General features: G+C 44.0%; 1 protein-coding gene and 1 long non-coding RNA gene across 7 annotated transcripts in view; one reads left to right on the top strand and one right to left on the bottom strand.

Moving 5' to 3' along the window:
* LOC137372031 (myosin light chain kinase, smooth muscle-like) overlaps positions 1–3,769 on the bottom strand; it is a 433,121-nt gene extending 429,352 nt beyond the window's left edge. For 3 of the 6 annotated variants that reach the window (XM_068035330.1, XM_068035322.1, XM_068035331.1), the window contains exon 1: positions 3,679–3,769. The gene's annotated coding sequence lies outside the window, so the exon portion shown is untranslated. Of the gene's footprint in view, positions 1–2,880; positions 3,180–3,678 lie in introns of those variants that run through there. The other 3 variants (XM_068035329.1, XM_068035324.1, XM_068035326.1) reach the window with 2 other exon arrangements.
* On the top strand, positions 411–27,299 carry LOC137372033 (uncharacterized). The gene is made up of 3 exons (XR_010975340.1): positions 411–495; positions 3,373–3,462; positions 26,542–27,299. It is a non-coding gene; the product is annotated as an uncharacterized lncRNA (long non-coding RNA).
* Positions 27,300–27,752: the final 453 nt, after the last annotated feature.

Here is a 27,752-nt window from a genome sequence, read left to right on the forward strand (position 1 = left end):
GAGGCCTCCGTGGCAAAGAGCAAAGCCTGCTGGCTCTTCACCTCTTGGAGGTCCTCCTTGACCTCGACCCCCATTGACGTGGAGTGAGGGGACTGTCTGTCATCGGCAATGGCATCAGCTACCTGTACACAGGCACTGGCGGCATTTTTAAAGGGCAGCCAGCCCTGCCGGCAAATTTGAATTTTTAAAGTGAACCCCCCCAAAATAAAATTATAATGCCCCTTTCCAATCCCCAATAAAAATTACAGTATTTGCTCTGTTCCCCCAAAACACTTACCTTTGAATTCTGACCTTCCCCCCACCTGACTGCACAAAGTTGAAAGTTCTTCCCACCATCCCCAATGCTTATTTGACCCCGTTCCCCACTACAGTAAAAATCTTAGCTCCTCCCCCCCTCCTCACCAGTGTCATGCCAGCTTTCCCCTGACAGGGAATTGAAGGCGTGAAAGCACTGGCTGCCACGCCAGAGATCGCGGTGGGCCTGGAAGATTCAAGGTAAGTTGATTTAAATTTATTCATCGCATTAATTTAAATATTTAAATTGAGATCCCGTTGCCAAGCGTTGGGGAGGCTGCCACGGAGCCTCACAGCTGCTGAGTGGATCGGGTCGGGCACTCCCACCGTTGAGCTCCGTGTTAGGCCTCTGCCGCGACCATCTCTGGCCCCCCCCCCCCCCGCCACGGACCCCGACATCGTGGGCTTGGTAAAATCCAGCCCCTTGATTGCAATGTTGCCCATTCCTCCAAATAGAGTCGGCCTTTGCTACAGGACTTCCAAAATCTGGTTGCTTAATCAGACAACTCCATTCTCATGCATTTTGCAGCCTAAAAAGTTGTCAACCTTTGTGGGAAGCCAGCAGCATTTTAAGAGATGATGTTGCAAGGAATCCTGCCCTTAACCTCAGCACTCCTAGTATGTCATGCACCATATACTGGGAGCACCAGATAATTATACCAATGAGCTAACATTGATGAGGTCCATTTATTGGAACACAAGCCACATCCATGCCCAATGCACTGCATTAGACCCTGATCAAGTCCAAGTTAGTGCACAAAGATGGGCATGAAAACCTGATGATGAATATACTGAATAATGTATCATTCCAAGATTCCTGGTGGTAATGAGAAGGAACTGAATGAATGTAAAGGCAATTGGAAAGCTTTTGTTAGAGCAGGATCACCAAGTAAAGGTTAGCATACTTTGGACATTTGGCATCATGAATGTAGTGTACTTCCCACAGATTTATTACAAGACTGATTTCTGGGCACTTGATCTGAAAGAAGACTTTAGCTGTAGCTAAGATAATGTCTCCACAGCAGGATGCAATATAGCAGCAATGAACATCTCACGGAAATAAAGGAAAATCTTTTTCATTCATTGGTTCTATGTAGACAAACAATACTAAAAGACATCTTCCCTTCTTCTGTCAACTTTGCCTGCCATTTTAAAAATTCACTCAACCAGCATGAGCCGTTCAGGTTGGATATGGACTCGATGGACCAAATGGCCTCCTTCTGTGCCGTAAATGACACGAAAATGACACTAAGGTTATGGGCTATCTAAGTACAAACATAATGTGCTGTAGCAAAGAAATAGGAGGACGCTTTAGTACCGTCCTTCCTAATAAACAGAATAAAAATCTGGGACACATTGTTTCACACGTATTGTAACAGTGCACTAAGGCACAGAAAGGCGGGGGTGTAGGATGCAACTCATACACACGATCTCAGCTGTCCTGTCAGAGGAGACAGAAAGCGAAGATTTGCCGCTTTCTCGGCAGGGGGGAATGACAATGAGCGAGCATGTCATCTTGGATTGCCTCTTCGTAATTCGTTACAGGAGTGCATACAAGACTAGGAGGCGCATTTTCACCCTTCGCCTCAGACAAGAGATTTATGGAGCACAGTGGAATGCTAAGAGAAGAAAATAAATTGTAAAAGGTGCAAAAATACAAATACAAAATCAAAGTTCAGTCACTGTATTCATGCGCTTTAATTGTTCATAGAAACTGCCCTCCGATTTCCATATTATTTGGTTTCTCTTTCCAGTAAGTGTTTAGCTTGCTACATACAGGCTCAAATGTTATTTGTCAGAAATGTCCTGTGAAATTATGCTCTTATCCTCAGTAAGTAAATTTTCAAGATGGCATTCATCGCTTGTAATGAAAGGTGAAAGAAAACTTGCACAAATCCACTTTAAAATTTCATGCACCTTCTGTACTTGTAAAGGCTTTCTTTATGTATGTGGGGGAGCTGAGCAAATTACAGTCGAGATTTCCATGCAGCACCAGCGGCAGTATGCTCTGTCACTGCACCTGACCCACACCAGTTGGGCTAGAGGTGTGTTATACCATGTATTGTTTATTAAGCTAAAATTTGATTTAAGGACAATGTTAAATTAATCCTCATCCTTTTTTTAAAGAGACATGCACTTCAAAGGTGCACGTCTTCATATAAAAGTAGCTGACAAATTGTTTCATTGCAAACATACAACACAATATATATATGGTGCAAAAGCATCCATAATTCTTTTATCTTGAGAAAAATTACACATTGCTTTTCCAACTCTTTTATCTCCACCAACACAAAGATTCACAAGATTATTTATTATTAAAGGTTCACAAAGTGTGATTTCATGAAGACAGTGTCCCTTTTTTATACAAAAACGGTATGAAGAGAATACCTAAATAGAGAGGTTTGAACGATTAAAAAAACATTTATGGTCGTGAGGTCTCTCACTGGGTGAATTAAATTTAGAATTGCACAATACTTGGCTTCAGGTATCCTGGATAAGTGCAAACCTTCCTGAAAAAAGGCTAAAGCTCACGTAACAGAACAGACTGTTCAGACAAATGCAGCAATATTGTTTGAACACACTAACCTTTCAGAAAGAAAGCTTCAGAGTCAGCCGCTCGCTGCAGTTTTCACCCAGCTTCTAAACCTCTGGGACTTGGGCTGAGCTCGGCAAGTGAGACTGAGAGCTGAGTGCAAGGCGGCTGATCTTCACTGCCAACAATCGCGCGAAGGAAACACCGAGCTCACCACAACTATGTTCCAAATGTTAGATTTTTTTTATCAGAGACAGAATGAAGTGTTTCAGCAGCCACCCACTTTCACCTCATGCTTACAGCGGTATTGTTCGCCCTCCTCCGCCTAAAGCCTCCAGCAGGACAAGATGCATCTGGTTTGCTTCGAGCAGCAACAGGTTATGAATTCCAGCCACCGCCAGAAATAAACCAATTGTGAAAGAAAATGAATGAAATTAAAACTTTCCTCTCGTGACTGTCAGTCAGCACGGGAACTTTTCATAGCTTAAACTCTGATTAATCATGACAATATGTACCGATTCTTTTCTTAATGTTTACCTCTCCAGTCACAAAAGAAACCTGGATCTTTTCCTGACTTTCCAGCGCTCACTGTCTCAGGCGCTTTGGCAAAATTTAAAGCTGTTATTCAAAAGCAGGTAAAACACATTCATTCATTCACAGTCCATTCAACAGATTTTTGATTTTGTGATTTTTGAGATGGATGACACTAAAAACAGAGCACAAACTGTTTATTTTCAGGATGCCTGATCTGTTTCGTTTAAGAAGCAACAAACATTAATATAACCAGTTAAGTACTGATTCTTTGAAAAGGGAGCTTTTTCTGGTCAGGAAGAGCTTTTCCTTTTACTTACCGAAACAGCCGGGCGATCGCAGCTGGTCCCAGTGGAGGAATTTCCCAGTTTGCCGATTTCTTGGAGTAACACAGGATCAACTAACCTTGCGATTTGTTGGAGTCCAATTGCGACACGAAAAAGAATCACATTGTTGTGATATATGGCACCCACCACATTTTTCACTGTTTTCGTGCATTAGCGACCGTCAGCCTTATTAGGTAATGTGCTCATCTTTGGGGTGGAGGGGCGTTCAGAGCAGCTATACAAAAACAATATCAACAACAAAGTATTCTCCAATCAGAGGAAGCAAACCGTTTGCAGCCACCAGACTGGATTTCTCCACAAAATACAGGGAGGAACATAGCATAGGGAACAGGAGACAATATCAAACCACAACACAGGGACCAGGAGACAATATCAAACCACAACACAGGGACCAGGAGACAATATCAAACCATAGTGCAGGGAACAGGAGACAATATCAAACCACAGCACAGGCAACAGGAGACAATATCAAACCACAACACAGGGAACAGGAGACAATATCAAACCACAGCACAGGGAATGGGAGTGAACATCAAACCACAGCACAAGAAACAGGAGACAATATCAAACCACAACACAGGCAACAGGAGACAATATCAAACCACAACACAGGGAACAGGAGACAATATCAAACCACAGCACAGGGAATGGGAGTGAACATCAAACCACAGCACAGGAGACAATATCAAACCACAACACAGGCAACAGGAGACAATATCAAACCACAATCCAGGGAACAGGAGACAATATCAAACCACAACACAGGGAACAGGAGACAATATCAAACCACAACACAGGGAACAGGAGACAATATCAAACCATAGTACAGGCAACAGGAGACAATATTAAATTACAACACAGGTAACAGGAGACAATATCAAACCACAGCACAGGGAACTGGAGACAATATCAAACCACAGCACAGGGAACGGGAGTGAATATCGAACCACAGCACAGGCAACAGGGGACAATATCAAACCACAACACAGGCAACAGGGGACAATATCAAACCACAACACAGGCAACAGGAGACAATATCAAACCACAACACAGGGAACAGGAGACAATATTAAACCACAACACAGGGAACAGGAGACAATATTAAACCACAACACAGGGAACAGGAGTGAATATTTTTAAAATTTGTTTCATGGGATGTTGGCATCGCTGGCCAGGCCAGCACTTATTGCCCATCCCTAATTGCCCATAAAAAGGTGGTGGTGATCTGCCTTCTTGAATTGCTGCCATCCATGTGGGGTAGCTGCACCCACAGCGCTGTTAGGAGGGAAGTTCCAGGATTTTGACCCAGTGACAGTGAAAGAATGATGATATAGTTCCAAGTCAGGATGTGAGGGGAACTTGCAGATGGTGGTGTTCCCACGCATCTGCTGCCCTTGTCCTTCCAGGTGGTAGAGGTCGCGGGTTTGGATGGTGCTGCCTGAGTAGCCTTGGTGCGTTGTTGCTCTGCATCTTGTAGATGATTCACACTGCTGCCACTGTGCGTCAGTGGTGGAGGGAGTGAATATTTGTAGATGGGGTGCCAATCAAGCAGGCTGCTTTGTCCTGGATGGTGTCAAGCTTCTGGATTGTTGTTGGAGCTGCACCCATCCAGGCAAGTGGAGAGTATTCCATCACACTCCTGACTTGTGCCTTATAGATGGTGGACACGCATTGGGGAGTCATGAAGTGAGTTACTCACCGCAGGATTCCCAGCCTCTCATCTGCTCTTGTAGCCATGGTATTTATATGGTTACCCCAGTTCAGTTTCTGGTCAATGGTAACCCCCAGGATGTTGATAGTGGGGAATTCAGCGATCGTAATGTCATTGAATGTCAAGGGGAGATGGTTAGATTCTCTCTTGTTGGAGATAGTCATTGCCTGGCACTTGTGTGGCATGAATGTTACTTGCCACTTATCAGCCAAAACCTGGTTATTGTCCAGGTCTTGCTGCATATCTACAGGGACTGCTTCAATACCTGAGGACTCATGAATGGTGCTGAACATTGTGCGATCATCAGGAAACATTCCCACTTCTGACCTTATGATTGAAGGAGGGTCATTGATGAAGCAGCTGAAGATGGTTGGGCCTAGGACACTACTCTGAGGAACTCCTGCAGTGATGTCCTGGAGCGGAGTTGGTTGACCTCCAACAATCACAACCATCTTCCTTTGCGCTAGGTACAATTCCAACCTGCAAAGAGTTTTCCCCGTGATTCCCATTGACTTCAGTTTTGCTAGGGCTCCTTGATGCCATACTCAGTCAAATGCTCCCTTGAGGTCAAGGGCAGTCACTCTCACCTCACCTCTGGAGTTCAGCTCTTTTGTCCACATTTGAACCAAGGCTGTAATGAGGTCAGGAGCTGAGTGGCCTTGGCGGAACCCAAACTGAGCATCACTGAGCAGGTTATTGCGAAACAAGTGCTGCTTGATAGCACTGTTGGCGACATCTTCCATCACTTTACTGACGATCGAAAGTAAACTAATGGGGCGATTATTGGCCAGGTTCAATTTGTCTTCCTTTTTGTGTATAGGACCGAAACCTGGCAATTCTCCACATTGTAGGGTAGATGCCAGTATTGTAGCTGTACTGGAACAGCTTGGCTAGGGTGGGAGCAAGTTCTGGAGCACAGGTCTTCAGTACTATTGCTGGAATGTTGTCAGGACCTGTAGCCTTTGCAGTATCCAGTGCCTTCAGTTGTTTCTTAATATCATGTGGAGTGAATCGAATTGGCTGAAAACTGACATCTGTGATAGAGTCAGAGAGATACAGCACTGAAACAGGCCCTTCGGCCCAACAAGTCCGTGCCGACCATCAACCACCCATTTATACTAATCCTACATTAATCCCATTTTCCCTCTCACATCCCCACCTTCCCTCAATTCTCATACCACCTACCTACACTAGGGGCAATTTACAATAGCCAATTTACCTATCAACCCGCAAGTCTTTGGCATGTGGGAGGAAACCGGAGCACCCGGAGGAAACCTACATGGTCACAGGGAGAACTTGCAAACTCCACACAGGCAGTACCCAGAACTTGGTATTCAAATTGCAGTCTGTTTCCTTTCTGTGAGGTACAATTCAAAAAGCCCCAGACTGGCCAGCAGGCAGGTCATGTGACCATCTCTTTGTTTGTAACAGCAGCTTCTTGGAGGGTTATTGAACTTCAAAGCTTGAGGACTTTCTTTGTCGCAGCAGATTTCTGCAAATGCTCTATGACTCAAAATGCTGTTAGCAGCCCTGGTAGGATGCTTCTGTTGTCTGCATTTACATAAGAGGATATGGGGTCTAGGTTTTTCAACATTTCAGGGTTGGCTGATTGGACAATAGGTGTTTTGATTTGGGAATCATTCTGGATCTCCTTTAATCTGTCCTCTTTGTCCCCTTCCTCTCTAACTCTCTGTCAGACCTGTGCCTGTCTGTCCCCTTTTGTTCTCAGCAGGGGTCCATTACAATTCACCAGCCCTCTGCTGGAGGGTTTCCCAAAGCCGGAACAGGAATTAGGGGTGCAGATTTCACCACAGCTTGGGGTTTCCCCTCAACCTGGCACAAGTGGCAACTCCTACTGTACTCCACCACATCTTTGTGGAGTTTTGGTCAGTCAAACTGTTGTCTTATGCGGGCTTTGGTTTGTTGCATACCGACATGTACAGCCATTGTAATCTCATGGATCATTCTTAATATTTCTCTCCGGTACCTCTGCGGCACCACTAACTGGTGAACCACTGTCCACTCTTTGTCCTCAAGTCTGTGAGGAGAACTCCATTTCTTCATCAACACCTCATTCTTCAAATAGTAGCAATCAGGGACTCCCTCTGCTTCAGTTTCAGTCTGAGCAGCCTATGCTAACTTTCTCAATACTGGGTAAGCTCGCTAAGCCTCAGCTAGGGAAGATCCATTTAATCCATTCCTTGGATCCTCTAACTTTCTGAAGAAAGTTTCAGGCAGACAGACAGCATGGTCATCTGTCTGCAGTGCTAATTCAGTCTCCTCTGGGGAGCTGATTGGCCATGGCCCGATTCATTACACATTCAGGGGCACTGCAGGGGACCATCTCCTGCCACTGCCCTATCTCTCTCACCTCCTTAGGTCTCTCTTTCACTACTGGGGAACCTACCATCTTCACCCCCGCCACATCACTACCTAGGGGCAGGTTAACCCTGTCCACAGGCAAACTAGGGACAATCCCTATGGTCACCTGTCCCAAAACTAGGTCGCACTGCAAGTGCACCCGATGTAAAGGTACGGGCGTACACTGCCCCCCATTATAATTCACCAACATTCTGGTATGTAGTGCACTCTCTGGGGGAAAAGTCAGACCTTTTCCCAGTAAAAGGGATCTGGTGGCCTCTGTATCCCTGAGTATGACTATGGGTGTGCTTGCCCCACTCGAGAGGTATGGGGTTATTCTCCCTTCAGATACAAAACCCTGATAACCTTCAGGGATCTTATTAAATTTTTCTACACCCATAGCAGTATGTTTTCGGGGACTTACTGCTGCTGCAGTTAAAGCCATAGCCTGCTCAGCTGCGCTTTCCATCAGGGTCCCTTCTCCTGCACTGAGCGGGTGTGCCCTGATTAACACTACAGACTTTCCCCGTAGTTTCCAGCAGTCAGCCGTTAGATGACCTGCCTTATTACAATGGAAGCACACAGGCCTCCAGGTCTCACTCCTACTTTCAGCATTGTCCTTTTTGGCTGGAGGAGAGCCCCCTGTGTGTCCTGCCTTTCTTTCTCTTCCAGAGCTGCTTGGGCTCCCATCACCTTCCCACCCTTTGTCCTTTTCGGGTTTGTGGGGGTGACTAGGACAGGTTGTCCCCTGGGGAACCAACTTGTATATTAGAGCAAACTCATCAGCCAGAACTGTGGCTTTCCTCACTTTATGTAATTTTTGTTCCTCCACATGGGTCTTTATGGAGAGTGGGAGAGAGTTTTTAAATTCCTCAAGCAAAATTACCTCTCTGAGATTTTCATACATGGGCTGTACTTTCAGAGCCCTCAACCACTGGTCAAAAGCCAGCTGCTTACTTCTCACAAACTCCAAGTAAGTTTGATCAGCTTGTTTCCAGAGGGTTCGGAACTTCTGTTGGTAAGCTTCCAGTATGAGCTCATATGCCCTGAGGATAGCATTTTTAGTCAGTTCATAATTTGATGAACTTTCGTCTGGCAACATGGAATAAACCTCATGGGCTTTTCCTGTTAACTTGCTTTGCAGCAGGAGGATCCAGCTCTCAATCGGTCATTTTAACTGCCTTGCAAGTTTCTCAAAAGATACAAAAATGCTTCCACGTCTCCCTCATTGAACTTTGGAATCAATTGGGAAAATTTGAAAAGCTCAGCACATGGCCCCAAATTACTTGTACTCTCCATATTGGTCATGCCTTCACTGGGGTTACTCTGTCGCCCCCTAGTTAATTCAAGCTCCCCCAGCTCCCTTTCCTCCTGTTCCATTTAGAACGTTCTTTCTCTATCTTTTTCTCTTTCCTCGGTCTTCCTTTTTCTTTCTCCTCTCTCTCCCTTTCTTTGTCTTCTAATTCAAGTTTCCTTTGTTCCAATTGTATCTTTACCAATATTACCCTGTCTGACTTAAATTCTAACTGTCTCTGATTCTTCGGGTTCGAGGGAAAAATGGTTGGCCACTGGTCTCAGGAGTTCGGAGTTTTGGTTCTGGCACGGAAAGTGATCCCACGCTGATCAGCCATATTCCACAACTCCTCCATAGATAGTGCCTTTAACTTATCGCAAGTTACTTCACCCTGGCTTGGGGAGGTACCAGCTCCGGTCAGGGATATATTAGTATTTTAGCACATAAACCACAAGAAAACCTGTATTGAAGTTTTTTCTCTTTTTGATTGAGATCAACTTGATTTCCCACTTCCAATTTCCCGTTTGTCTATGGGTCCAACCTTGGAATGGAGCCCCCAAATTTCTGTTATGACTGGGTGAGGAAGGGGTCTCAGGCTCCCCTCTTGCTCCTTTCCTGGTTTGGCTGTAACAGGGTTTATCAATAAAACACAGTGATTTTAATTTACCAACTCAATGAGCCCTTGCTTACTGTATTCTTAGGTTTAAAGAAGAAAGATGTAAGTTTATTAGCCTTATCACTCTAACCGAGTTAAAATTACTTAAATACTTGACGCAGCCATTCTCACATGCATACGAGAGACGCACACACAAATAAATAGAGGGGAAGAAAGAGTTTTTTTGGGGGGGGCTGGCGGTGGTTGAAGTAGAGTTGGCAATAAATGGATATAGATACCTTATTTTGTGTCTTTGATGTAATGTCCTTGATTGAAGTTAAGGTCTGGGAGTCCTCGCTGGGGCCACGTGCACAATTCCAGACTTGTTTCTCTGGTACCAGAAGGTGGAAGCAGGGCATTGTTTGTAACCTTGAAGTCTAAGTTGCCACTGAGGGTTCCCTGAGACTTTGCTGGAGAGAGAGAGAGAGATATCTTCTCCTTGGTGTTCAAATTGTAGTCTGTTTCCTTTCTGTGAGGTACAATTCAAAAAGCCCCAGTCTGGCCAGCAGGTAGGTCATGTGACCATCTCTTTGTTTGTAACAACAACTTCTTGGAGGGTTGTTGAATTTTAAAGCTTTCCAGACACACATAGTCGGGGGTGGAGTTCTGGTTCTTACACAGTCAAAGGATGTTGATCACCAATATTGACCAGGCCAATCTTGTTAATTGAATCAAGGAGCACCCCCCCTTGTCTCTCCATTCATGTCTCTCTGAATGCAAATGTGTAACCATGTTTTCAGCCATTCAGCTCTGCTTTTTTAAAACAAGTTCTTTGCAATGGCCAGTAAAAAAGTTTGAAGTAGTGTCCCATATGACGAAATTAATATGTTTCCATTTGGCAGGTGTGATTTTTGTCACATAGAGTTTATAACATTGCTATGTAAGACTGTCAATCAGTTACAAATCTGATAGTTTAATCTATCGTATTCTGTGACAAATGGAAATGTTGGAATTCATTAATGCCGACCAGGATGGAATCGCAGAAAAATTAAAGTTTTTAAATAATGCATAACTTTTATAGTTTATGCAAAAATAACAGTGATAAACATGACACATGAAATTATACTCTACCTAATTTGGTGACTTACCTAGCATAAGGCATGTCACCTTCTGCATTAGGACTGCAGATGCAGAGGACATATTGTGGCCCATTTAGCAGCACACCACCAAATGTGATAATGTAGAAGATGTGTGAAAACATGGAACCTTAGAATGCTAATTTCAAATTGTTATCAAATTTATTCTAAATTGGTCAGTTTTTTTTTGCATTGGAAGAAATAACAAATTTGACAGAACTGCAAAGAATTACTTTTCTTATTTGACAGCCTTTTAGTTAAAGGGGTAAATAAATTATATTGATGATATAGCACATCACTATTAATTTATTTATGTAGAAAACATCAGAATACCTACTAAAAGGTAAAATCTTGAGAAAAGACAAAGGATCAGTTTCAGATAGGTGGCCAGATCAACCAGAGTGGCACTTGAGACTGTGTTAACAGTCCCTCCAGGCTGAGTATCAGAGGATTCCAAGGCGGTCTTTTTATCAACATTAGGAGGAGACTGAGATGGATCATCTACTCAGCACTTCTGGCTGAAGATTGTTGCAAATGCTTCAGCCTTATCTTTTGCATTGATGTACTGGGCTCCCCCATCATTGAGGATGAGGATATCTGTGGAGCCACCTCCTCCTCTGAGTTATTTAATTGTCCACCACCATTCATGACTGGATGTGGCAGGCCTGCAGAGCTTCGATCTGATCCGTTGGCTGTGGGATCGCTTAGCTCTGTCTACTGCATGCTGCTTTCACTGTTTGGCACACAAGTAATCCTGGGTTGTAGCTTCACCAGACTGACACCTCATTTTGAGATATACCTGATGCTGCTTCTGGCATGCCCTCCTGCACTCTTCATTGAACCAGGGTTGATCCCCTGGCTTGTTGGTAATGGTGGAATGGGGGATATGCTGGGCCATGAGGTTACAGATTATAGTTGAGTACAATTCTGCTGCTGCTGAGGGTGCACAGCACCTCAGGGATGCCCAATTTTGAATTGCTAGATCTGTTTGAAATCTATCCCATTTAGCACGGTGGTAGTGCCACACAACACGATGGAGGCTATCCTCAATGTGAAGACGGGACTTTGTCTCCACAAGGACTGTACGGTGGTCACTCCTACCAAATCTAGGCAGATGCATCTGCGGCAGGCAGATTTGTGAGAATGAGGTCAAGTATGTTTTTTCCTCTTGTTGGTTCCCTCACCACCTGCCATGGACCCAGTCTTGCAGCTATGTCCTTCAGGACTCAGCCAGCTCAGTCAGTAGTGGTGCTACTGAGCCACACTTGGTGATGGACATTGAAGTCCCCCACCCAGAGTACATTCTGTGCTCTTGCCACCCTCAGTGCTTCCTCCAAGTGATGTTCAACATGGAGGAGTACTGTGTCAGGCAAGCCCCACCACCTGCCAAGTCTGAGGCACACATTATTTTGCCACCTGAACATTAAAACTTAAAATGCAAGCCCCTGACTGGAAAGACATTTGCATAGTAACAGAGAGTGTTGGAACAATGGGGACCCAGTCGTTGCTTCCCCAATACACAGAAGAAGTGGTCAGACCAGTTTTAGTCACATGAGTAACTGGCTGTTGCAGAGGTTTGAACTGAGAGTTTTTAATTGGAGAAAACAGTGTTTGAAATCAAAAAGCTCCTGGCTCTTGGTTTGAGAACATCTCTCTCCTGTCTGCTCTCATCTCGCTCTCACCAGCTTCAGAAACCATTGAAAACACAAGAACCTCAAAGAGAGAAAAGTCTACGACATTGAACAAGGTTTAAGAAGAATACTGGGCCCCAATGAAATGTAAGAGCTGCCTACAATCAAAGACTCTACAGCGAGCTGGAACCACAGAAACAGTAACCAGACCCCTCCCCCCTTCAGACACTGCCTCAAATCTTTCACCTTATATTTTCCTGTCCACTTTTCTGTCCCTATCTGTATGTGTATATCGCATGTGTTTGCTGGCGTGCACGCGTCATATATCCATAGGCGTTAACCATATTAGAGTTTAAGTTTAAGGTTTAATAAATTTCACTTTTCTTCTTTAAACCTAAAGGAAACCTGCTGTGCTTATTTCTTTGCCTTATAATGGGAAAGCTGTGAACAAGGATTCACAAAGGGGCAGCTCAAAACACAGTGTGTTTAAAATTAAACACTGTTACAATAAGACCAGGTGACAGACCCCGAGACACCTTTCCCATCTGGTCATAACAGAAATTTGGGTGCTAGCATCTCGAATTTTACCCACAGACAAACGAGTGAAATTGGAAGTGGGAAGCCAAATTGTTCCCAATCAAGAAAAAAAGCAAGATTTTAATACAGGTCTTCTTGTGGTTGTGTGTGATTGAATACTAACATGTCTGCAACTGAAGCGAGTAGCTTTCCAAGCCAGGGTGAAGTAACTTGAGATAAGTTAAAAGCACTGTCTATGGAGGAGCTCAGAAAAATGGCTGAGCAGTGTGGGATCAGTGTATGTGGCAAGGCTAGGAAGTCTGAACTCCTAAGGCTAGTGGCCAACCCTTTTTCCCTTGAATCTAAAGAAGCAGAAGCAGTGTTAGCAATAAAATCTGACAAGGTTTTGTTCGTAAAGATACAATTAGAACAGAGGAAACTTGAATTAGAGGAAAGAGAAAAAGAGAGAGAGGCAAGAGAGGGAGAAAGAGTGAGCCTTCCAGAAAGACCGGGAAGAGAAAGAGAGAGCCTTCCAAATGGAACGTGAAGAAAATGAAAGACAGTCGAAGGAAAGAGAGAGAGAAGAGAAAGAGAAAGAATATTCCAGAAAGAATCCAAAGAGAGAGAGCTGAAGCGGTTTGGTTAACTAGGGGGCAAAAGAGTAACTCTAGTGAAAGTATGGCCAACATGGAGGAGCACAATTCAAGGCTGGGAACAAGATTGCTAAACCTTGCTCAAATAATTCCAAAATTAAATGAGGAAGATGTGGGAGAATTTTTCATGTCTTCTGAGAAACTGGCAAGGCAGCTAAAATGGCCAGCTGAGACCTGGTCTCTTTTATTGCCAAGCAAGTGAACCAGAAAAGCCCTTGAGGTTTATTCCTTGTTGCCAGATGAGAGTTCATCAAATTATGAACTAATCAAAAATGCTATCCTTGGGGCATATGAATTAGTACCCAAAGCCTATTGCCAAAAGTTTAGAGCCCTGAAAAAGCAAGCCAATCATATTTATTTGGAGTTTGAAAGAAGCAAACAGCTGGCTTTTGACCAGTGGCTGAGGGCTTTAAAAATACAACTCAGCTATGAGACTTTCAGGGAAGTAATCCTGTTGCAGGAATTTAAAAACTCTCTCCCATTCTCAATAAAGACCCATGTAGAGGAGCAGCGGGTTCAGGGAGCCCAGCAAGCAGCCGTTCTGGCCGATGAGTTTGCTTTAATTTATAAGTCGGTTTCCCAGGGGAGAACCTTTCCTAATCACCCCAACAAATCCAAAAAGGTCAAAGGGTGGGAAGGTGATATCTGCCCAGGCAGTCCTGGAAGAGAAAGGAAAGCAGGAGACACAGGAGGGCCTCCTCCAGCCAAAAAGGAAGATGCTTTGAGCAAGAGTGAGACCCGGAGACCTGTGTGTTTCCATTATAATAAAGCAGGGCATTTAAAAGCTGACTGCTGGAAACTAAAGGGAAAACCAGTAGGGTTAATCAGGGCACACCTGCTCAGTGAAGACAAGGCCCTGATGGAAAATACAGAGCAAGCTGTGGCTTTAACTGCAGTAAGAGTGCAACCCAGGAAGCTTACTACAGCCAGTGCAGGAAAAGTTATTAGGATTCCTGAAGGTTATCAGGGTTTTGTATTTTGAAGGGAAAGTAACCCCATATTCCTCGAGTGGGGCAAGCAAGCCCATAGTAATTCTCAGGGACACAGGGGCCACAAGATCCCTTTTACTGGGAAAAGGCCTGATCGTTCCCCACAAAGAGTGCAGTGAACACCAGAATGGTGGTGAATGGTATTGGAGGGCAGTGTATGCCTGTACCTGTACACTGGGTGCACCTGGAGTGCGACCTAGTTTCAGAACCAGTGACTGTAGGGATTGTCCCTAGTTTGCCTGTGGACGACGTTGACCTGCTCCTAGGTAATGATCTGGCAGGGGTGAATGTGGTAGCCCCCCCAGTAATGAAAGAAAGTCCGCAGGAGGTCAGAAAGACAGGGCACTGGCAGGACACGGTCCACTGCAGAGTCCCTGAATGTGTAGTGGATCAGGCCAGGATCAAACCAGCTCCCCCAGAGGAGACTGCATTGGCACTGCAGGCAGGTGACCATGGAGTCTGTCTGTCCGAGACTTTCTTTGGAAAGTTAGAAGACCCAGGGAAAGAATTAAATGGATTTTCCCTAGCTGAGGCTCAACGAGCTGACCCAATATTGCAAGAGTTAGCCCAGGTTGCCCAGTCTGAAAGTGAAGCAGAGGGAGCCCCCGATTGCTACTATTTAAAGAATGAGTTACTGATAAGGAAATGGAGTTCTCCTCACAGACCTGAGGGAAAGGAATAGACAGTAGTTCACCAGTTAGTGGTGCCACAGAGGTACCGGGGAGAAATGTTAAGAAGAGACCATGAGACTACAGTGGCTGTACATGCCGGTATATGAAAGACCAAAGCCCGCATAAGATAGCAGTTTGACTGGCCAAAATGCCACAAAGCTGTGGTGGAGTACTGCAGGAGTTACCATATGTTTCAGGTTGAGGGGAAACCCCAACCTACAATGAAACCTGCACCCCACATCCTGTACCGGTGTTAGGAGGACCCACCAGCAGACAGCTGGTGAACTGTTAGGGACCCCTGCCGAGAACAAAAGGGGATAGGCAGGCACACGGCTGGCAAAAGTTTAGAAAGAGAAGGGGAAAAAGAGATCAAGAGGGCAGGTTAAAGGAAGTCTGGGAAGAATCCTGGATGAAAACCCCTACTGTCTGGTTAACCAACCCCAAAAAATGTGAAACGTTAGACCCCATATCCTCCTATGTGAATGCAGACTTATGAAACACCCCACCCGATAGCTAATAGCATTTATAGAAAACTACAGAGACAAAGAGAGACCTCCAGGGGACACAGAAACTTTTAGGGTGATGCCTCACCTAATTGAAACGCCACAGGAGCATGCAGCCAAGTCTACACAAATACCTACAGGTAGAAGTGTCCCAGAAAGCAAGGGGCAGAGGAACAAAGACTCAGCCCCCCAGAGTCAGCGGAAAAGGGAACCACCCATCCCCTGAAGTCAAAAGTCTTTGCATGGCTCAGAGAGTTCAGGATAGACCCGCCCAATACTAATTCTCCTGAGGAAAAAAGTGGCAAACTAAAACAGCCTTGGCACCCAGAACAGACCATTTTAATAAGCTTTAAGATTGGTGAATGAATGGAAATGAATGAGAGAAATGCATGGTTTTTCTTTCTGTATCTTATATTTCTCTCAAACCCTGTAATGAAATGTACCATTTTTCTTCAAATCGCATTTCATTCTCCTGGGAGTGGAGGTGTCAGGCAAACCCCACCACCTGCCAAGACTTAGGTACACATTATTTTGCCACCTGAACATTAAAATTAAAATTAAAAATTGTAAGCCCCTGACTGGAAAGACATTTGCATAGTAACAGACAGTGTTGTAACAATTGAGACCCAGTCGTTGCTTCCCCAATACACAGAAGAAGTGGTCAGACCAGTTTTAGTCACAAGACTAACTGGCTGTTGCAGAGGTTTGAACTGAGAGTTTTTAATTGGAGAAAACAGTGTTTGAAATCAAAAAGCTCCTGGCTCTTGGTTTGAGAACATCTCTCTCCTGTCTGCTCTCATCTCACTCTCACCAGCTTCAGAAACCATTGAAGACACGAGAATCTGAAAGAGAGAAAAGTCTCCTACGTTGAACAAGGCTGAAGAAGAATATTGGGCCCCAACGAAAAGTAAGTGCTGCCTACAATCAAAGCCTCTACAGCGAGCTGGAACCACAGAAACAGTAACCAGAACCCCCCTTCAGAGACTGCCTCAAACCTTTCATTTATATTTTCCTCTCCTCTTTTCTGTCCCTATCTGCATGTGTGTATCGCGTGGGCGCATCGTATATCCGTAGGCATTAACTGTATTAGAGTTTAAGTTTAAGGTTTCATAAATTTCACTTTTCTTCTTTAAACCTAAAGGAAACCTGGTGTACTCATTTCTTTGCCTTATAATTGGAAAGCTGTGAACAAGGATTCACAAAGGGGCAGCTCAAAACACAGCGTGTTTAACATTAACCCCTGTTACAATAAGACCAGGTGAAGACAGTAACAGACCCCAAGACACCTTTCCCATCTGGTCGTAACAACTGATTCATCAGCTGATGGGGGGGGGGTGTGCACAGTAGGGGGTACTCAGCAGGAGGTTTCCTTGCCCATGTTTGACCTGATGCCATGAGACTTCATGGGGTCTGGAGTCAATGTTGAGGACTCCCAGGACAACACCCTCCCGACTGTATACCACTGTGCACCAATTCTGCTGGGTCTGTCCTGCCAGTGGGATGGTCATGTCTGGGACATTGTCTGCAAGGTATGATTCTGTGAGTATGACTTTGCCAGGCTGTTGCTTGACTAGTTGATGGGACAGCTCTCCCAACTTTGGCACAAGCCCCCAGATGTTAGTAAGGAAGATTTTGCAGGGTCAACAGGGCTGGGTTTGCCATTGTTATTTCCAGTGCCTAGGTTGATGCCAGGTGATCCAGCTGGTTTCATTCCTTATCAATTAGGTACAACTGAGTGGCTTGCTGGGCCATTAAACAGTCAGCCACATTGCTATGGGTCTGGAATCACATGTAGGCGAGACCAGGTAAGGACAGCAGATTTCCTTCCCTAAAGGGGGATAAGTGAAACATTATTTCATGGAATTCCAGATTGTTTTTTTATTAATTGAATTCAAATTCCACCTTCTGCCATGGTGGGATTCAAACCCATGTCCCCACAGGAATACCTTGCATCTCTGGGTTATTAGTCCAGTGACAATACCACTACGCCACGGCCTCCCCCAGATGCTAGTGTTGTAGCTGTACTGGAACAACTTGGCTATGGGTGCAGCAGGTTCTGGAGCATAGGTCTTCGGTACTATTGCCAGAATGTTGTCATGGCCCATAGCCTTTGTAGTATCCAGTGCCTTCAGTCATTTCTTGATATCACATGGAGTGAATTGAATTAGCTGAAGACTGGCATTTCTGAGGCTGGGGACTTCAGCAGATCAAACCACAACAAAGGGAACAGGAGACAATATCAAACCATAAAATAGGGAACAGGAGACAATATCAAACCACAGTACAGTGAACAGGAGACAATATCAAACCACAGTACAGTGAACAGGAGACAATATCAAACCACAACACAGGGAACAGGAGACAACATCAAACCACAACACAGGGAACAGGAGACAATATCAAAGCACAACACAGGGAACAGGAGACAATATCAAACCACAGTACAGTGAACAGGAGACAATATCAAACCACAGTACAGTGAACAGGAGACAATATCAAACCACAACACAGGGAACTGGAGACAATATCAAACCAGAGTATTTGGAACAGGGCAGACAATCCTGAACTGTCTACCTAACGGCATTTTGTGAGTACCTTCACACGTAGACTGTAGCAGTTTCCACAGGAGACTCAATACCACCTTCTCATGGGTAACTAGAGATGTGCAATGAACGCTGACCTTACCAGCGATGTCTACATCCCAAGAATGAAAATTATCTGAATAGGGATTTTGCTCTCTTTGAGTGAAGAATTATACACAAGATCATTGCATCAATTGCAACACATACTGCTGGACCTTACTTCCACATTCAATTTTCAGCTATTCAATATAGAATTAAAGACATTACAGTTCTGAAAATGTATCGTGCATCAAATCTTCAGTATGATAGGTTATGGGGCAATTTTCAAAGGCTTCTTCAGCCATTAAAGAGCCTCCAACGTGCCCAAATTGCAGTCTTGAGCTGAAATGTCAGTTTAGCACAAGAGCACCACCTTGGTAAAGGAGTTGTTTTGCACTAGGAATGGCTGCCTGGAGTATCATTAAGGGGCTGGTTGCAATTTAAATTGCCTGCTAGCATTCATTAATGTGGCTGCACGGCATTTTGGTGGATAGCGCTTGACCTCATACAAGAACACAGGAGCACAAGAAATAGGAACAGAAATAGACCATATTGTCCATTGAGCCTGCTCTGCCATTCCATACGATCATGGCTGATCTTGGGCTTTAATTCCACTTTCCTGCTCACTCCCCATATCCCTCGGTTCCCTGTGAGACTAAAATCTATCTAGCCCAGCCTTAAATGTATTCAATGATGGAGCATCCACAACCCTCTGGGTTAGAGAATTCCAAAGATTCAGAACCCTTTGAGTGTAGTAATATCTCCTCATCTCAGTTCTGAATGATTGGCCCCTTATCCTGAGACTATGTGCCCATGTTCTAGATTCCCCGACCAGCGGAAACAATCTCTAAGCTTCTACCCTATCAAGCCCTTTCAGAATCTTATGTCTCAATTAGATCAGCTCTCATTCTTCTACACTCCAGAGAATATAGGCCCAATTTACTCAGCCTCTAATCAGAGGACAACCCCCTCATCCCAGGGACCAGTTTAGTAAATCTTCGCTGCACTGCCTCCAGTGCAAATATATCCTTTCTTAAATGTGGAGAACAAAACTGCACACAGTATTCCATATGTGGTCTCACCAAAGCCCTGTACAATTTTAGTAAGACTTCTTTATTCCTGTACTCCAATCCCCTTTCAATAAAGGCCAACATGCCATTCAGTTCCGATGAAGGGTCACTGAGCCGAAACGTTAACTCTGCTTCTCTTTTCACAGATGCTGCCAGACCAGCTGAGTGGTTCCAGCATTTCTTGTTTTTATGCCATTTGCTTTCCTAATTGCTTGCTGTACCTGCATGCTAACTTTCTGCGTTCCTTGTATCAATACCCCCAAGTGTCTCTGAACATCAACACTTACCAGTTTCACACTTTTTAAAAAATATTCGTCTTTTCTATTTTTACGACCAAAGTGAAGAACTTCACACTTCCCTACATTATACTCCATTTGCCATCTTGTTGCCCACTCACTTAGCCTGTCTATATCACTTCGCAGCCTCTCCATGTCCTCCCTGCAGCTTACCTTTCCACCGAGCTTTGTATCATCGGCAAACATAGATACATTACTCCCTGTCTCTTCATCCAAGTCATTAATATAGAGTGTAAATAGCTGAGGCCCTACCACTAATTCTTGTGGCACCCCACTATTCTCTGCCTGCCAACTTGAAAATGCCCCATTTATGTTCACTCTTTGCTTCCTGTCTGTGAACCAATCCTCTATCACATTAGTCTGTTACCCCCAACATCATGAGCCCTTAACTTGCCTATTAATCTTTTATGTGGCACCTTATCAAATACCTTTTGGAAATTCAGGTTTACTACATCCACTGGTTCCCCTTTATCTACCCTACTAATTACATCCTCAAAAAACTCTTAATACATTTGTCAAATTTGTTGGGGATGAGCGACCATAATATGACAGAATTCTTCATCAAGATGGAGAGTGACGTAGTTGATTCTGAGGCGAGGGTCCTGAATCTTAATAAAGGAAACTATGAAGGTATGAGGCGCAAGTTGACTATGATAGATTGGGAAAGGTTACTTAAAGGGATGATGGTGGATAGGCAATGGCAAACATTCAAAGAGCGCATGGATGAACTGTAACAATTGTTTATTCCTGTCCGGTGCAAAAGTAAAATGGGAAAGGTAGCCAAACCATGGTTTACAAGGGAAATTAGAGATAGCATTAGATCCAAGGAAGAGGCATATAAATTTGCCAGAAAAAACAACAGAGCTGAGGATTGGGAGCAGTTTAGAATTCAGCAAAGGAGGACCAAGGGATTGATTAAGAAGGAGAAAATAGAATACGAGAGTAAGCTTGCAGGGAACGTAAAAACTGACTGTAAACGTTTCTATAGATATGTGAAGAGAAAAAGACTGGTGAAGACAAATGTAGGTCCCTTACAGTCAGAAACAGGGGAATTTATTATGGGGAACAAGAAATGGCTGACCAACTAAATGCATACTTTGGTTCTGTCTTCACAAAGGAGGACACAAATATCATACCAGAAATGTTGGGGAACACAGGGTTTAGTGAGAGGGAGGAACTGAAGGAAATCAGTATTAGTAGAGAAATGGTGTTGGGGAAATTGATGGGATTGAAGGCCGATAAATCCTCAGGGCCTGATGGTCTGCATCCCAGAGTACTTAAGGAAGTGGCCCTAGAAATAGTGGATGCATTGGTGGTCATCTTTCAAGATTCTATAGACTCTGAAACAGTTCCTACAGATTGGAGGGTAGCTAACGTAACCCCACTATTTAAAAAGGGAGGTAGAGAAAAAACAGGGAATTATAGACCAGTCAGCCTGACGTCGGTAGTGGGGAAAATTCTGGAGTCCATTATCAAAGATTTTATAGCAGAGCACTTGGAGAATAGTGGTAGAATCGAACAGAGTCAGCATGGATTTACGAAAGGGAAATCATGCTTGACAAATCTACTAGAATTGTTCGAGGATGAGGGGGAGCCAGCGGATGCAGTTTATTTGGACTTTCAGAATGCTTTCGACAAAGTCCCACATAAAATATTAGCATGTAAAATTAAAGCGCATGGGATTTGGGGTAGTGTATTGCGATGGATAGAAAATTGGTTGGCAGACAGGAAACAAGGAGTAGGAATAAATGGGTCTTTTTCTGAGTGGTAGACAGTGACTAGTGGGTTATCGCAGGGATCGGTGCTAGGACCCCAGCTATTCACAATATATAATAATGATTTAGATGAGGGAACTAAATGTAATATCTCCAAATTTGCAGATGACACAAATTGGGTGGGAGGGTGAGTTGTGAGGAGGATGCAGAGAGGCTTCAGGGTGATTTGGACAAGTTCAGTGAGTGAGCTAATGCACGGCAGATGCAGTATAAGTGGATAAATGTGAGGTTATCCACTTTGGTAGCAAAAACTGGAAGGCAGATTATTATCTAAACGGTTATAAACTGAGAGAGGGTAATATGTAACGAGACCTGGGTGTCCTTGTACACCAGTCGCTGAAGGTAAGCATGCAGGTACAACAGGCGGTAAAAAGGGCAAATGGTATGTTGGCCTTCATAGCGAGAGGTTTCGAGTACAGGAGCAGGGATGTCCTGCTGAAATTTTACAGGGCCTTGGTGAGGACACAGCTGGAATATTGTGTACAGATTTGGTCTCCTTATCTGAGGAAGGATTGTCTTGCTATAGAGGGAGTGCAGCGAAGGTTTACCAGACTGATTCCTGGGATGGCGGGGCTGATGTATGAGGAGAGATTGAGTCGGTTAGGATTATATTCGCTGGAGTTCAGAAGAGTGAAGGGGGATCTCATAGAAACCTATAAAATTCTAACAGGACTTGACAGGGTAGATGCAGGAAGGATGTTCCTGATGGTGAAGGAGTCCAGAACGAGAGGTCATTGTCTAAGGATACGGGGTAAACCTTTCAGGACTGAGATGAGGAGAAATTTCTTCACCCAGAGAGTGGTGGGCCTGTGGAATTCGCTACCACAGAAAGCAGTTGAGGCCAAAGCATTGTTTGTTTTCAAGAAGGAGTTAGATATAGCTCTTTGGGCAAAAGGGATCAAAGGATATGGGGGGAAAGCGGGAACAGGTTACTGAGTTGGATGATCAGCCATGATCATAATGAATGGCGGAGCAGGCTCAAATGGCCGAATGGCCTACTCCTGCTTCTATTTTCTATGTTTCTACGTTTGTATAAACAGGTATCCCGTTAGTAAAACCATGCTGACTTGTTCTAATCAAACTATGCTTTTCCAAGTTCAATGTTAAGACTTCTTTAATAATAGTTTCCAGCATCTTCCCAATGACTGATGTTAGGTTAACTGGCCTGTAGTTCGTTGTTTTCTCTCTACCTACTGCCCTCTCCTAACAGTGACTAGCTGATTGAAAGTAATCAAGTCTTGCTGAGGATTTCGAGCCCGACTTAAAGGTGTTTCACTATTCACTTGCTGCTATAGGTTTGAACAGGATTTTTGAAGAAGAGTAAGAGACTTTCTGGAACACTTTGTCAAGATTTCACCAACACTTTATCAACATTTATTCCAGCATTTGTCTGAGGACTTCACCTAAAGAGAATGTGTGCTATGCTACACCACCTTATTTGAGACTATAAAGAAGTCACTAGGCGAGAGGGAGTGCTTGGTCATGGGCATTTTGCTAGGGATTCCCCCTTTGTCTGAACAAGGAATAGGAGAAAGCTATGAGGCCAGGCAGAGCAGCACCAGCTCCTACAAGAGAGAGGGACATGAGGTAACGTCCTTCCCCTCTGTGGGTACAGGACCTGTAGAACTCCAGTGCTGCATCTGAGAAATTATACATCGTCTCACTTGGTCCCTGAACAATCCTGAAACCTGTCGCTCTGTGCCAGCCAGCACACCTCACAACCTTTAGTGGAAATGCACATTGTTCCACAAAAATTGTGTCTATTCAGCGCATGAATGCTAAACCTTCAGGTGTCTGTTTTCGCAACTCCAGGTAAGTTCAAATTATGACAACCAGTGAATAGGACCAAAATGTGCGCTAAAATCAGACTTTCAAACAGCTCAAACAATCCCACAACACCAGACAGCCCGCTTCTACCTCCTTCCCAAAATCCACAAACAGGACTGTCCCGGCAGACCCATTGTTTCAGCCTGTTCCTGCCCCACTGAACTTATTTCTTCCTATTTTGACTATCTTTTCTCTGCTGGTCCAGTTTCTTCCCACCTACATCCATGACTCTTCTGATGCCCTACATCATTTTGACAATTTCCAGTTTCCTGGCCCCAACCACCACCTCTTCACTTTGGACGTCCAATCTCTCTACAGCTCCATCCCTCACCAGGACGGTCTGAGGGCTCTGCGCTTCTTCCTTGAGCAGAGGCCCAACTGGTCCCCATCCACCGCCACCCTCCTCCGCCTGGTTGAACTTGTTCTCACATTGAACAACTTCTCCTTCCACACTACTCACTTTCTTCAAGTTAAAGGTGTTGCTATGGGTACCCGCATGAGCCCTAGTTATGCCTGTCATTTTGTGGGATATGTCGAACATTCCTTGTTCCAGTCCTACTCAGGCTCCCTCCCCCAACTGTTTTCCTGGTACATTGATGACTGTATCGGTACCGTTTCCTGCTCCCGCCTCGAACTGGAAAACTGTATCAACTTTGCTTCTAATTTCCACCCTTCTCTCACTTCCGACACTTCCCATCCCTTTTTCAACTTCTCTGTCTCCATCTCTGGGGATAGGCTGTCTACTAATATTCAATATAAGCCCACTGACTCCCACAGCTACCTCGACTACACTTCTTCACACCCTACCTCCTGTAAGGACTCCATTCCATTCTCCCAGTTTCTCCGTCTCCGACGCATCTGCTCTGATGATGCTACCTTCCATGACAGCGCTTCTGATATGTCTTCCTTTTTCCTCAACCGAGGATTCTCCCCCACTGTGGTTGACAGAGCCCTCAACCGTGTCCGGCCCATTTCCCGCACCTCTGCCCTCACCCCTTCCCCTCCCTCCCAGAACCGTGACAGGGTTCTCCTTGTCCTCACTTTCCAACCCATCAGCCTCCATATCCAAAGGATCATCTTCCGCCACCTCCAGCGTGATGCCACTACCAAAAGCATCTTCCCCTCCCTTCCCCTGTCAGCATTCCAAAGGGATTGTTCCCTCCGCAACACCCTGGTCGACTCCTCCATTACCCCCACCACCTCATCCCCTTCCCACGGCATCTTCCCCTGCAAGCGCAGGAGGTGTAATACCTGCCCATTTACCTCCTCTCTCCTCACTATCCAAGGCCCCAAACACTCCTTTCAGGCAAAGCAGTGATTTACTTGTACTTCTTTCAATGTAGTATACTGTATTCGCCGCTCACAATGTGGTGTCCTCTACATTGGGGAGACCAAATGGAGACTGGGTGACTGCTTTGCGGAACACCTCCGCTCAGTGCGAAAGCCCGTGCTTCCGGCTGCTTGCCATTTCGACACACCCCACTGCTCTCATGATCACATCTCTGTCCTGGGATTGCTGCAGTGTTCCAGTGAACATCAATGCAAGCTCGAGGAACAGCATCTCATTTACTGATTAGGCACGCTACAGCCTGCCGGACTGAACATTGAGTTCAATAATTTCAGAGTGTGACGGGCCCCCCATTTTACTTTTATCTTTAGTTATTTTTTCTTTTATTTTTTGTGTTTATTTTATTTTAGTTTGTTCAGTTTGCTTCTACTGTGCCTACCCACTGGTTTTTTTTCATGTTTGTGCTTGTGACTGTTCAGTTTTCAGTCCATTAACACCCTGTCTGTACAAATACTTTGTCTTTCAGCACACCATTAACATATTGTTTGCCTTTGCTCCATGGCCTTCTGGTCAGCTATTCTGTGACCTTATCCTTTCAGCACCTCTTTTGTTATCTCTTGCCCCACCCTTGCTTTGCTTGCTTAAAATCTTTTACATTTCTTATATCTGCCAGTTCTGAAGAAGGGTCACTGACCTGAAATGTTAACTCTGCTTCTCTCTCCACAGATGCTGCCAGACCTGCTGAGTTTTTCCATCACTTTCTGTTTTTATTTCAAACAGCTGTGTCTGATAAACACAGCCCCCATTTAGCACCTGTTTTCACCCTTTCAACAAAATAATCCCTGCTAGTTTTTTTTTAATTAAATATGCTATGGCTATTTTGTGGTGCAACATTAACATTGCACTAATATTTATTTTTGTTAAATTTGCAGTCTGGGGTTTCCCTGATAAAAATTGTTACGGGCACTACCCAATGTATCACTAAGTCATATGAACTAAAGCTTTTCACAGTCAATGTTTAGCTATCTTATCTCAACTGGAGCGGCCATTGGGGTTTTACAACTGGACTCAGTGCCTCAGGAATATAGGAAAAACAAAATCAGCCAGAGCTTTTTAAAATTAATTCTCGGGATGTGAGCATTGCTGGCAAGGTCGACATTTATTGCCCTGATTGAGTGGCTTGCTGTGCCACTTCAGAGGGTAGTTAAAAGTCAACCAAACTGATGTAAGGGCGGAGTCACATTCAGGCCTGATCAAATAAGGACAGCAGGTTTCTCTCCCTAATGATAATTTGAAACCAACTTGGTGTTTATGGCAATTCAACAGTCACTTTAACTGATACCAGTTTATTATTATTTCCAGACTCGTTAAAGTGAATTCAAATTTTCAAACTGCCATGGTGAGATTCTAACTCACATCCTCTGGAGTATGAGTTCAGTAATACAACCATTATGCTACCACATGCTTACATGATTTAAAAAAAGTCAGCCAGAGGTTTCCATTCCTGATCATTATCTTTACTATTATGAAAGGGCTGAATCAGGTAGATGTAGAGAATATTTTCCTACTTGCAAGGGAGACCAGAACCAGGGGCCCTAAATATAAGATAGTCAGGGATTTCAAGAGAAACCTATTTACACTGAGAGTGGCTAGACTGTGGAACTCGCCATTACAAGGATTAGTTGAGGTGAAGAGCATTGATGCATTTAAGGGGAAGCTCGATAAATATATGAGGTAGAAAGGAATGGAAGGATATGTTGACAGGGTTAGGTGATGAGGGTGGGAGTAGAATCGTGTGGAGCATTATACTGGCCTTTTGGGCAGAATGGTCTGTATCTGTGCTATAAATACTTATGTAATACTATGTAATAATTAAATTATTTTTGTTTAAAACTGTAGATATTTGTACATCTGGTGAGATCTGGAACAAGAACTGTGATGCCCTCCATGTCAAATAGTCTGACAACATTCATTGCCTAGGGTCACAGGTGAAGAATAGCAATTTGGGTGAAGTACCAATAAATACCCATGGAACTGTACATTAGAAAGAATGAGTAATATCAGGAGAGGAAGGGAAAAGATTGGAAGAAGTGCAAAAAAGAACGCTGCCCAATTTGATGATATTTGATCCTTCTGCATCCATATACAATGCTAGGCATGTATTAGATGTTTTGATATATGTTCAGAAGTAACACTGTAGATAAAAGAATGATACCAGATTACTTCAGTCATCATGTAATGATCATAAAGCAAACTGCACAATGCTAACCATTGATTGCAACATTGACCACAGCATTTGGACCATGTGTTATGGTCAGGACACTGACCAGAGAACAAAAATGTATAATACCACAGAATATCAACTCCAGAATAAAGATCATAAAACATTGATAACAGCACACAATAAGACATACGATCCAAAATCATGCACAAATAACGTGACCAGCGCCTTTCCAAAATTGACATTCCAGAACCAGTTGACCTTATCACCTGCTTCTCTATACCCTCTGGTCATTTCATGTAACTCTTCTGTGGGATTTTATTCTTTCCTTCCTTTGTACAGCTGTTTTCATAATTTCATATCTGTTTATCTTATTTGACCTGTTTTTCTCAGAAAATACAGCACAAATACAAAATAAAAAGCCAAAAGATTATATCAGACTGAATCAAGCAATATGCAGTAAGGATGCAAACATTTTTAAAAGCATCAGTGCATCATATTCTGCATTTTCATAACGTTCAAATTCAGAACCAGCCACTGTACATTGGATGTCGCAATAATTTTTTTACTTTAATAGATGCTCTAAATGCAACACCCGAAATATTTTCAATTATTTTTACCTATATTTTATTAACCCAAAATTAGAAACATATTGCTGAGGGAATCTTTATTTATTGAAAGCACTGGGCTATCCTTTCTCTGGCTGCTGACTGTCCTTTCTCATATCTGTCCTTCCTGAGCACCCTCCTCATGCTGTGGGGGAAGGATCTTCCATCCTTTCTTCATAATCATTATGACCTTCAGCTTATGCAAGCATAAAATCTTCCTTCATTGTGGTATTATGTAGAAGGCAGCAAGCTACAATGGGCTGAATTTTACCAGCCCCAGG

The sequence above is a fragment of the Heterodontus francisci genome, chromosome 7, assembly GCF_036365525.1.
Source record: "Heterodontus francisci isolate sHetFra1 chromosome 7, sHetFra1.hap1, whole genome shotgun sequence".
Lineage (NCBI taxonomy): Eukaryota > Metazoa > Chordata > Chondrichthyes > Heterodontiformes > Heterodontidae > Heterodontus > Heterodontus francisci.